This window comes from Herpailurus yagouaroundi, unplaced genomic scaffold, assembly GCF_014898765.1.
Source record: "Herpailurus yagouaroundi ecotype Mexico unplaced genomic scaffold, PumYag 215, whole genome shotgun sequence".
NCBI classification, from domain to species: domain Eukaryota; kingdom Metazoa; phylum Chordata; class Mammalia; order Carnivora; family Felidae; genus Herpailurus; species Herpailurus yagouaroundi.
This window is the reverse complement of record NW_024412446.1, coordinates 7,109,463-7,121,449: the sequence shown is the minus strand read 5'-3', so window position 1 is coordinate 7,121,449 and position 11,987 is coordinate 7,109,463. Positions and strand designations below refer to the sequence as shown.

General features: G+C 52.0%; 1 protein-coding gene across 14 annotated transcripts in view; it reads left to right on the top strand.

Annotated features, from left to right (window-relative positions):
- MYO18A (myosin XVIIIA) overlaps positions 1-11,987 on the top strand; it is a 106,483-nt gene that overhangs the window by 19,175 nt on the left and 75,321 nt on the right. The gene's annotated exons all lie outside the window — the stretch shown is intronic.

Genomic DNA, 11,987 nt, shown 5'->3' with positions numbered 1-11,987 from the left:
TTTTTTTTTTTTTTTTTTCCCAGTTGTTGGCTCCCGTTTGGTTGGGAAACTGTTTCCTCAGACCTGGGTCACCACTCTGGCTGCCTTCATCTCCCGCCATCGGTTTCTCAGAATCGGGAAGTGACATGCTTCCCTGGCACTCGCAGCCCGGCCGCTTTGCAGACTCTGGTGTAGGGAGGAGTGTAGGGTGTTTGTCCTGCGTCCCGGGTGGCGCCCAGGACGGCGCCCAGCGAGCGCATGCATGCTCCCTGAGTGGCGTCTAGTTGATCTGGTAAAGGTTCCGCTGAGCAGAAATGCCTTGAGGGGAGAGCATGAGAGAGAATAGCCAAGATGAGGGTCGTGGCTGGCGTTAGGACTGTTCTAGCTGCTTTACATATATTAACTCATTTAACGTTCCCAACACCCCTTTGAGATAGGTATTACGATAATCTTTATTTCATACATGAGGATACCGGATTACGCAGAGGTTAAGGATAAGTACATTGCCTAAGGTTCCAAGGCTGTTGACTTGTGAGGAGTTGAACTTAGGGCATCGGCTCCTTGCACCTCACTGGTGTGCTGTCCGGGGCAGAGGACGCAGCATCTAGATATAAGTCCATTGCCCGGCCCAGGCCTGCGTCCTTCTGATTCCTGCGGCCCCTGTAGGCATCTCCTCCAGAAGGGAAGGGGAAGTGAAGAGTGACTGGCCATTCTTGCTGTCGCTCTGTGGATGGTGAGATGCAGGAGGGGGTGACTGTCCCTCTGTCTCTGCAGAGGATTAGCCAGAGGAAGAGAGCCCGAGTGGCAGCAGGTGGGATTTAATCTGGTGGGAGCTGGGAGAGGTACTAGAAAGCGCGGCTGCATCTGTCTCGGCAGTATTTGGCTGTGGTCCCTTGGAGGAGGGGCAGGGGCACCCTTTGCCCCTTACACATCTCCCTTGTTAGACCCTGGGGGGCAGGGATGGTGCCCCTCGCCTGTTTGGCCCTTACTGACGCTAGTACTGACCTCTGCGATAACTCGGGGTGGCAGGGTCCCCAGAGTGTCACCTCTGACCAAGAACAGGTCCTCTTCTGTCGCATAGGGGCTGCACGCTGTCGTTTCCTGGTGTGCACTGTGGGGGGGAGGCGAGGAGCATGGCCTGGCAGAAGGCCTAGCGGGTAGTGGGTGTGCAGCTTGGCTTCTTCCATTGAGTCCCTGCTGTTCCTTATGTCGATAAGACTTTTCCTTGCCCACCCTCACGCCCTCATACACATCGGCCCCAGTTTGAATGTCACTTCCTTAGGGGAGCCTTCCTTGACCTTCTCAGATGTCACGTCCGCACCCTGGCACCACCGCCTCCTTCTCCTTCATAACATTCACCAAGATTGCGATTAATGGGTTATCTTATGTCTCCAGTGCTGGAGACCTTCAGTGATATTTGTTGGATATTTGCTGAAGGAAAGAAGATGGTTGTCTGGCCAGGAAGTGGTTTCCCATTCTCTCTGCATTTACCGCAGTTTTGGTTTCTAGAACCCTTCCCCCAACTAGCGTTGGTGTTGCGTCTGCAGTACGTCACCATGTTCTACCCTCTACCTTTACTCCCGACTCAGTTTCTTGTGGGCGTCTCAGCATCTCCCGCAGGAATGGAGGAGAGATGGGCTCTGGGCGGCCAGGAGCAGGAGCCTAGGGAAGGGGCTCTGGGAGGAGGGTCACGGGACGGCCTGTCTCCTGGCCCCGCACTGGTATCTTTGGGAAGGCACCAGGCTTGGGTGAGAAGCAGATTTGGGGGCATACGGAGTCACTCTGTGCCCAGCCCGGGGGACCTTGGAAAAATGTGCTTGTCTTACTGGCTGCAGGTCTCTGAGGAGGGAGGATGTGGCCCAGCAGGGATCAAGGCTTCCTCTTTCCTTCTGCTGCTTGCCCTGCGCTGCCTGCGGGCTGGAATGTCAGCAGGCTGGGAATTTTCACAGCAAGGATTTTTCCCAGTCAGAGCAACAGATTCCAGCTGGAGCCTGGGGACAGCTCCGCATGGGCAGGGGCTGCCACAGAGGGCCAGGGTGCGTGCTGGGGCACCCCAACGGCTCCCCTGTTGGGGCCTGGGCCTCATTCCCATCCTCCATGGGAAATGCAAACATCTGTCTCTCCTGTGGGTCCGGCGGAACCTGGGCTTCTGGAGCTGTGGAGCTCAGGAGAAGCAGTGGGAGGCCTGGGGGACCAGAAACTCCCCCTCAGTGAGGAGAGAACGTGGCTGGCCACGTCCCACAAGCCTCACTTCCTCCAGCCGGTGAGTCAGGAAGGGGAGCCGCCTTGGATTCCATCTTCAGGTGGGGCCGTGGGCTGCCAAACCCAGGTTCTCTGGCCTGTGGGGACCTACCAGCCTTGGCAGGAGGTAACACTGCTGGCTTTGTCACCCTCATCTGTCCCCCTTTCTCTGGGCCCTATAATGCCTCCAGGACCTGGTTCCCTCTCTTAGCGACCCTTCCGGCCTCTGTGCCCCTTGCCTTCTGATCTCAGTTCTACCGGCCCCTCCCTTCCACTCCCATTTCTGCAAGGAGCTGACTCACTTCCTCTCTCCCTCCCCAGCTTCTCTCACCGCCAGGCCCTATGGCGCGCAGGGTACCCACAGGGAGGGGAGATTTCTCACAGGGCACCTCCCGGGCTCTTTTTCCTGGCAGTAAGACTGAGGCCGCCCCTGGCTCTGGGCAGAAGAGGGCTGGGGGGGTGAGGGTACATGGCTCTGGGCTGTAGGAAGGCCAGATGCAAATGGCCTTGGAGCCTTGACACAATCACGGTGGGATGTCAGGAAGCCTTGAAGGGCACCTGCTCCGTATCACCCTGTGGGCTTGGTTCTGTAGAAGAAAAAGCCTGAAGATGCCATCCCTGTGATCAGGAAGCCTGTGCTTTCTCTAGAACAGAAGACATCTGCAAAAAGATAGATCTCAGCCCGGGGTGGCATGGGCTAGTGGCCAAGCAGTGAGAGCACTGTCAGGCAGGATGATACGGTCATGACTCTCTGTGACACCCAGTTTCATGGCCAGCCCCATCGCATCATGGGGAAGGTATCTGGAGATTCCAGGGCGAGGGTGAGGAGAAGAATCTGATACTTTCTCCCTGCTGGTTCTCCCTGCCGGGAGCCTGCCTCCTGCCTCTCCTGGCCCCTGCCTTCTCGAAGATCTGTGGACTGGCCTGGTTGTGGGATTGATTGCAGAAGCCGGCAGCAGAACAGCAGAAGGTTTCCTGCCTGAGTGGCTGGCATCTCCTAGCTTGGCCTCCTTGGAGCTATCCAGGCTGTGGAAGCCGGTGCGCCTGGCACTGAGGGCACTGGGGACGCAGCCTGTGCTGGGCCTGGCACAGCCTTGGATCCTCCCCTGCGGGTGGCCTAGATTACCTAAAGAACACAAGCACAGGGTAAGGTCGAGTTCCTAATCACTTGGCCGTGCATCACGTTCAGTAGAGGCCAAAGGGAAACTGGGCCTCCCTCCTGAGAAGCCTGTGGCCCTGCCATGGGCTGTCTTCCTAGAATCAAGTGACCGGCAACATTCCTGTTCCCCTTAGCACTTGGCTTTGCCTGGCAAAGAAGCCTGCAATAATCCTGATTCTGGCCTCAGGAATTCTGGACAATGACAGGTGTTTCATATTTAGATGAGGTTGGGGGTGACAGGCTGGAATGAGGCCTAGGTGTGGCGAAGGTGAAGGGCACCAGCCTGACCACCCCACCCCAAATACTCTCACCCTTGCTGGTGGGAGGTGAACCGCCCCACACAGGCACGCGGATGCCTGTCTGTTGCTCCTCTTCCAGCCCTGCTTTATTGTTCCTCGCCACCACCCATCGCTACTTGGCCTTGACCTGTGGAGCAGAACCAGGCTTTGTGACAGAACACCTCGTTGGGAAATGGCTTGGGATATGCACGCATGCACGCGCGCGCACACACACACACACACACTCACTCACACACACTGTAAAGTTCAGTCCGGGTATCTTTTTCTTTCAGACTCTTCCAAAGCATTTCTACCGTCAGCCTCCAGGCCTTCTAACCTGCCTTCACCTTCTCTGCCCAGACCAGAGGACTTGGTCTCTGGGGCAGGGGAAGGCAGAGTTTTCTGGCTTCTGTCAGGGCCCTGGGTTCCCCTCCCAGCCCTTGTGTCTTCCTTAGCACGCTGGTTTTCAGGTCTCTCTTCTGTGCCTCTGAAAGAGAAACCCATTCTATCAAGCATCCCCTGTTCTCCCCCCCTACTCATTCTCTTCAAAATCCAAAAACTGCGTATCTTGTTGTTGCTATAGAAACAGATGCTTGGCAAATAGGAAGTTGGATTGAAGGGCTGGTTTTGGTTGTAGGGACTGTTTTCAGCAAATTTGGGGAGGGGAAAGAAGAGGCGGGAGGCATAGGCAGAAGGGCCCACAAATCGGCAGTTGCAGATGATTATGTATATATTGTTAATACGTTGGTGTATATTGGGTACAACATGGACTCTGGAGCTGGACTCCTGGGTTCGAATCCTGGCTCTGCTACTTACTAGCCATGTGATCTTCGGCAAATGATTTAATTTCTCTGTGCCTCACTTTCCTTATCTGTAAAATAAGAATGGTAATAGCACTTTCCTTGTAAGATTGCTTTGAGGAGTAAATGAATCAATACATGCAAATCACTTAGAATAGCGTTGTCATCATCATTAATCTGTCTCTAAAGTGCTGGGAGGTACTTGGTGCCTGGGAGTTTGATGGGCCATCTGCCCACAGGAATGCCACATGCCTGTTAATGACTCAGCCCTGCTGGGGAAGGGGGGGCAGGGAGCTTCACTCTTGTCCCCAGAATGGCGCTTTTACCCTCCAGGTGAAGATAGGGAAATAGGGCCCAGATTTGTCCACAGGTTTACTCAGGGCCACGAGGCAGCCACAGAGCATGTCCTGAGGCTTTCCCCTGGGCTTCCAAACTAGTCTGTAGTTTGATGCATCTTTAAAATTGTGCCACTTTCCCTTTCTCCATGACTGCCTCCAGTCAAATTCTTGGCTGACGCCAACCACTTTGGAATACCAGGCTTCTTCCTACCGACTTGTTTTCCAGTTGAACCACCAGACTCTACTTTTTTGTGGTCTCTCTACACCTTATTTTGCTTCTTCATGCCTGCCTTGCTTCTGGATCAGAGCTAAGCAAGAACTGAGGACAGAATGGAGGCACGGAAAAGAGAGGCAGTCCCAACCTACCAGTTCCTGGGTCTGTTCTCTGCTCCGTCATCACACATATGAGCCTGCCCAGACACTCGCACTTGGACTTTCTAACTACTGTAGCAAAACCTTTCATATGAAGTGCCTGTGATAGAATGTGATTGCTGTCAGATCCGTGTCCCGTTCCCTTGTTCCTGTTGGAGCCACTCTAGCCTGGCAAGCGAGCCCTGAGCTCCTTTCTCTACCATGTCCTCCTCCCCCACTTCCTCATTTGGTTCTTTCAGCGAGTGACGCAGGGAGGTGCCCGGTTACGTTCCCTGTTGCCCCATGGGCAGGACTCCCGGCATGCTGCTCAGGACAAGGTTTTATTGGCCTCATTTGCCCTTGAAAGTTCAGGGTCTTGCTGGGACATCTCTCTCTGGAGCACTAACATCAGATGAGCCCGGCAGCGGGTCGTGTGGGGAAGCCCTCAGGCCACTACATTCCAGATGTCTTACCCATGCATGGTCCAGAGACTCTGCAGAAACAAGGAACGATTGTGCGGCACTAAGGGGCTTTCTCCCAGGCCTGGGATGCCTTGGAGTGGGGGCTGGCTTCCATTCAGCTTTGCCTTTTCAGCCCCTCTGCATCTGGCTTCTGCTCCCTGGCTGGTTGTTAAGTTGTGGCTAAATTGTCTCCCCCTCCCCCATTTCTTCTGAGGCCTAGGGGTCAAGGCAAGGCACATGGGGACAGGAGTCTAAGCAGATTCTGGGTCAGGGGCGGGAGAGAACAGCAGGTGGTCGGGGGCAACACCTGAAGGAGTCTTTGGCAAGGAAGACCAGGATATGCTGAAAGGGGATTCTCTAGATCGGACCTGTCCAATAGGACACTCTGCCAGCATGGAAATGTTCAATAGTCTGTGCTTTCCAACTTGGTAGACATTATCCATATGTGGCTCTTGAGCGCTTGAAATGTGGCTGGCATGACTGAGAAACTGAATCTTAAAAAAAATTTTTTTTGGTTTTCATTTAATCAAAAGTGTTCCCATTGTTTCTTTTTTTTTTTACTTAAAAAAATTCTTTTTGATGTGTATTTATTTTTGAGAGAGAGACACAGAGCATGAGCAGGGGAGGGGCAGAGAGAGAGGGAGACACAGAATTGGAAGCAGGTTCCAAGCCGTCAGCACAGAGCCCGACGCGGGGCTCGAGCTCACAAGCCGCGAGATCACGACCCGAACCGAAGTCGGGCGCTTAACCGACTGAGCCACTGAGGCGTCCCTCCTGTTGTTTGGATTTAACTTAAATGTAGGTAGCCACACGTGGCTCGTGCCTACCACACCGAACAGTGCAGCTCCAGATAGCTCTCAGAAAAAAATGGTGGCGTGCTCTTGAAGGCTTCTCTCGTCTCGCAGTTCCCCTGATGAGGCCGGGGATGCTGGCCTTTTCCCTTCCTCTCGGGAAGGAAGGCTTGTCCACTCTGGCAATTTCTACACTTCACCAACTCTGGAATCCTGATGCCCTGGGGCCAACAGGTCCGTGGCTGTGTGCCACAACTGGGGCAGTGCTTCCCCACCTTGCCAAGCATGTTTTCTGCCCAGCTTTGTAACACACAGGTGCTCACATGCCCCAGTGGATTTGGCCAAGGCTGTTAATGTGGAGGTGGTGGGTTGGTAGGAAAAGCAGAAGCTTTTGCTTCTTTCTTCCTACTTCTACGGAGAGTGAGTTCGAACTTTATTTCTACTTTAAAGGACGCTAGAAACAGGCCCAATTAGGGCCTCCAGAGGTGAACACACAGATCCTCAAACATGTATTGGGTGTCTAGTGTTTGGAGGAACCGGATGCTTCTTGAAAGCAGTCTCCCTGACTTTGAGAATAAGCACCGTAGGTTTCCAACTCTCACACCCAGGAAGATCTTACTGATGTTTTATTTAAATCCGTGCGGCTGACCCTTAAGCTGGCTTTCCTTTTTTTCTTCTGTGGAAATAGAGAAGACTTGTCAGTTATGTGAAAAAGAGAACAATAGTTCATTATGCTTATTCTCTCATGTCTGCCAGAGGGGGTGGGGATGGGTATATTGTGTGTGTGGTACATTTGGTAGACTCAGAAGTTAACCAAGTCTGGGTGGGATTTGGGCAGGGTATGGAGGATTTCGTCAAGGGTGGCCCTTGGCCTTGTGGAAGCTTGGCAAAGCAGAGGCAGTTTGGAAATCCCCAGGGGCCAAGAGGAAATCCCCCGCAGCCCAGAGTGCGCCCGGAGCAGCAGACCTACTGGAGTGGTCCCTGCAGGCAGCCAGGATCTGACTCTGAGGGGACAGACTCCTAGTCTTAGCAGAGAGGACAAGCCCAGACGTCACCACTTGGGCTCTGTGCCCTTGAGATGGTGTGGTGTCACCAGGCTCTGAGCAAACCTTTGGGTGTGCTAAGGCAGGGCCTAGGGGACTGCCAAGCCCGAAGCGCAAGTGGTAGTGAGGGTAGTGATCTGGGGCTGCTCCCATCTCCCCGGAATTTCCTAGACTGCTAGTCTCAGACCACTCCCCCGCACACATGTTTATAGCTTCCCTGGAAGTCTTCTGTTTATTCATGTATTCATCCATTCATCCATTTTATTTCAGCAATAAGCATTTATTGAGTGCCTACTATTTGCAGGGCTGTTTTGGGTTTGGGGAATGGAGCGACGATTAAAACAAAGGCGGCGCTGAGCTCATCACTGCCCCTTCTTGCCTTATCCCTCCAGGATAAAGCGAGAGGCCATCTTGCCGCTGCAGCCCCCTCTGTCTTGAGCTCCCGGGGGACGCCTCTTGGGGGGCGTGGCCTGGACGCCAGCCTTGCGGCGTTGAAATCCCGCGGCTTCGGCAGCAAGGGCTGGCGAGAAGGGGGAGGCCGCCCTCTGCCGGTCTCTGGAGGCGCTGCAGGGCGGGTGCGTCCCGGTGCTCTGGATGCATGTGCGCATGTGCACTGGTACGGGGCCTGGCCCCTCCCCCGGCTCCGCCCCTGCGTCTGCCGGCGGCTGGGCTGGGCCGGGAAGCGCGGGCCCAGTGTGGTGGGGGCCTGGGGCTCCCACCAGCCACGACCACCTGGAGGGCAGCAGTGTCTGGGCCCAGCCCTGCACCTTTCCCCACTTCAGGTTACACTTCTCAGCGCTCCTTGCCGTCCCTGTAGCCATCCCTGTTCTTAAAGGGGTTCTGTCCTCTTCCACTTTGGAATCCACTCATCATTGACGTCCAGTAAAATTTCAAAAAAAATTCGTACTTCAGAGACTACCAGGCACTGCCTACTAACACTGTTATTTCATAGAAGAGAAGCCATTTGTTACACACACACACACACACACACACACACACACACTTTAAAAATAAAAGGTCATCCTTTCCAGGAGAGAGAAGGCACTGGTGCTGAGGAACTCTGAAACTGCTCTCTGGGGTGTCCCTGGAGTGATGGGGAGCCCTCCTCCCCCAGGAGGCTGGTCCCCTCCAGCTCTAAGGGCTGAGTGCTTGAAACGTGCATGCCCCCTAACTGAGGGGGCTAAATAAGTTCTATTAATGACATTTTATACCTTGCAAATTAGTAATAATACAAGCACTACGTGATAACTATCTACTTGGAGATAGGGTTTATAGACTTTTTTTTTAAGGAGTTTTTTTTTTTTAATTTATTTTCTTTAACATTTATTTATTATTGAGAGACAGAGACAGAGCATGAGCATGGGAGGGGCAGAGAGAGGGGAAGACACAGAATCCGAAGCAGGCTCCAGGTTCTGAGCGGTCAGCACAGAGCGCCATGCGGGGCACAAACTCACAAACCGCAAGACCATGACCTGAGCGGAAGTCAGACGCCTTACCGACTGAGCCACCCAGGCACCCCGGGAGTTTTGGTTTAAAGAACTAGAGAGGCAAATAGGGTCAGATGAGTATTATTTTAGGGTGTTAAATAGAACCTCAGGCCCAGTGTTTTTCAAGCGATCTCCCTCTAAATCAGCCTCCATCGGACATTCCTGTTTTGGACAGTGGCTTCACGCTGTTCTTTTGAAATCTTGACAGCTTGAAACCTTGGAGGCTTTAGATCTTCTTCCCAACCCCTCCCGTCAACTTCGTGCCCATTTCCCATCCTCCCCGGTAGCCACCAAGTCTCTGTCTCGAATCACCCTCTCTTCCCCATCCACTGCCAGAACAGGGCAACCCTCTGCCCATCTTTCTTCTGGCCCTCACCTTGACTTCCAATGGTCTTTCAGCTTTCAGCCTCCTTTGCTTCCCAGCATCCTTCTGTTAGATCTGCATTCGTAAAACACAGTTTGATCATGCCCCTTCTCTCTCCAGAAACCTGCTGTGACTCCTACTGTTTTCCAGGCAGGAGACAGAGTGCAAGCAGCTGGCTCTGGAGTCGGAATGGCTCACCCCGGCCTTACCAATCACTATCTGTGTGGTTTGGGGCAAGTTATTTAACCGCTGTAAGCCTTGCTTTCCCAGCCTGCAGTTCCTCTTTTGCATGGGCAAAAATTTTGTGAAGAAACTCACCTCCCAGAGTTTTGTGAAGAAAACGAGTAACACTGTCCCTGACTCATGGCTAGTGCTCAGTATGTGTCTGCTTTGTCCTTATGCCGCTTACCTTACTTTTTTCCTCAGGTACAGCCCTTTGAGTTGCAAGTGACAGAGCCCAGCTGACCTGGTTTAAAATGAAGAAATGCATGGGCTCAAACATCTGAAATATGCAGGGGGTAGAACTAGCTATAGGCTCAGTCTTACCTAGAGACTGAAACAGGACCCAGGCCTTTTCTGTCTCTCAGTTCATCTTCTATACTGGCTCCGTCCTCAGACAAGTGGTGACAAAATATGGCACAGCACCAGGTTCAGGTCTTGTGGGAAAAGAAGTGTGTGACCCAATAATCCCAAACTTTCGTGATATGTCCTTGATACTGATGGGGTTCACATGCCTTCCACAAACCCATCCCTATAGTCTGGGGACATGATACACTCATCGGCCAGACTCAAGTCATATGCTAGGGTAGGTCCCCAAGGGAAAATTAGGGTGCTGTATTCAGAGGTTGGAGGAGTGGACAGTGGGCAGCTGAAAGAATGCCTGTCTACTATGGCAGATGGGGCTTCTTGATCTGGCCTCACCTACCTTTCCAGCTTTGTCTCTCATCGTTTACCTACGTGTGTCCTACACTTCATCCAAACTTACTGTCTGTTTTCCCAATTCCTTGCCTTCTCTTATTCTACTCCTTTACCCTGAAATTCTCTTCCCCCCTCACCTCCACATTGCAGATTTTCTTCTATCTTTCACGGCCCAGCCCCAAGCTGCCCCTAAGCTGTCTGCCCAACCCCCCAACAGGAAAAGGTCTCTGCCTCTGAATTTTCCTAGAACATTATCCACGGTCCTGTTGGAGCGTTGAGCAGATTCTAGATTGAATTATAATTGTTTGGGTACATTTGTTATCTCTTCTTCTGGTCTGTATGTTTGTTGAGGTCAGGAACTATGTCTGCTTTCTCTTGTTGCAATCACTCGCTCAGTTATGTACCAAGCACTAGGTAGGTGCCAGGGACCTAACAATGAACAACACACATATCACCTCTGCCTTAGAAGCTCACAGTCTAGCTGTGAAGAATCAGAAAAAGAAGCAGGCATCGTGCTTCCCCACAGTGTTCACCTTGAGGTATTACAAGTAATTGCTAGTTGAAAGCCTGAATGGCTTCCTTTGCTCCTCAGAGCCTCCTGGGTAGCCTGGTCCCCCCACCCCTGCTCCCGCTGCTCTGCGCCTGGCCCATCACCAGTAACAGAGGCAAGGACCTTTCACTCACCCCACACGGAGAGCAGAGTCCTTGAAGTTGTTACTCTATCTGGATATCCCTTTTTTCCCTATTGTGTTCTACCAGGTGAATTTCACCAGCACCTTTCAGTTCAGTGAGTTAAATCCAGTGGATACTTATCGAACACCTACTGTGTGCCTAGTGCCGGCAGGAGATCTAAAAAGAAGGAGGAAATGGTCCATGCCATCCAGGGAGAGAAAACTGAACCATAACCACAGATAGATTACCATTCAAAATATTAGTTTACGCTGTGTAGTTGTGGCATATACACATTAAACTTTAGTAAATTCCAGGGGTACCTGGGTGGCTCAGTCGGTTAAGCATCCAACTTCAGCTCAGGTCATGATCTCACAGTTGGTGAGTTCGAGCCCTGCATCAGGCTCTGTGTTGACAGATCAGCTCTGTGCTGACTGTAGTCTAAAATGGAAACATGTATTTTGTGTATTTCTTTTTGTCATAGGCTGTGCATGTATCTGTTTTCCTGCAGATACATGGAATATATAAAACCATGTGTACTATACTTTGGGAATTTCAAGAGTACTTTTGACTATATTCTATGTTTGCCTTACAGTCTGGCTTTAGAATCTAACCCCTGTAGTATCTATGTAGGTTCCATTGTATCTCGCAGAGCACCATATTGAGTAGATTGAAGAACCACCCTATGTACATGGTGATATTTAGGTGTAGACAGTACTGTGGTTTTGAAAATAATTTAATCACTGCCTGCAATTTGCCAGGCACAATGCCAGGTGATTTATATGTACTTTTTTTTTAATGTTTGTTTATTTTTGAGGAGGGGGAGGGGCAGAGAGAGAGGGGGATGGAGGAGCCGAAGCAGGCTGCACACTGTCAGCAGAGAGCCTGATGCAGGGCTTGAACTGATGAATGATGAGATCATGACCTGAGCTGAAGTCAGATGCTTAACCAACTGAGCCACCCAGGCGCCCCTACTATTTTTTTTAACTTTTTTTTAATGTTTATTTTTTGAGAGACAGAGTATGAGTGGGGGAGGAGCAGACAGAGAGGGAGACACAGAATCTGAAGCAGGCTCCAGGCTCAGAGCTGTCAGCACAGAGCCCGATGC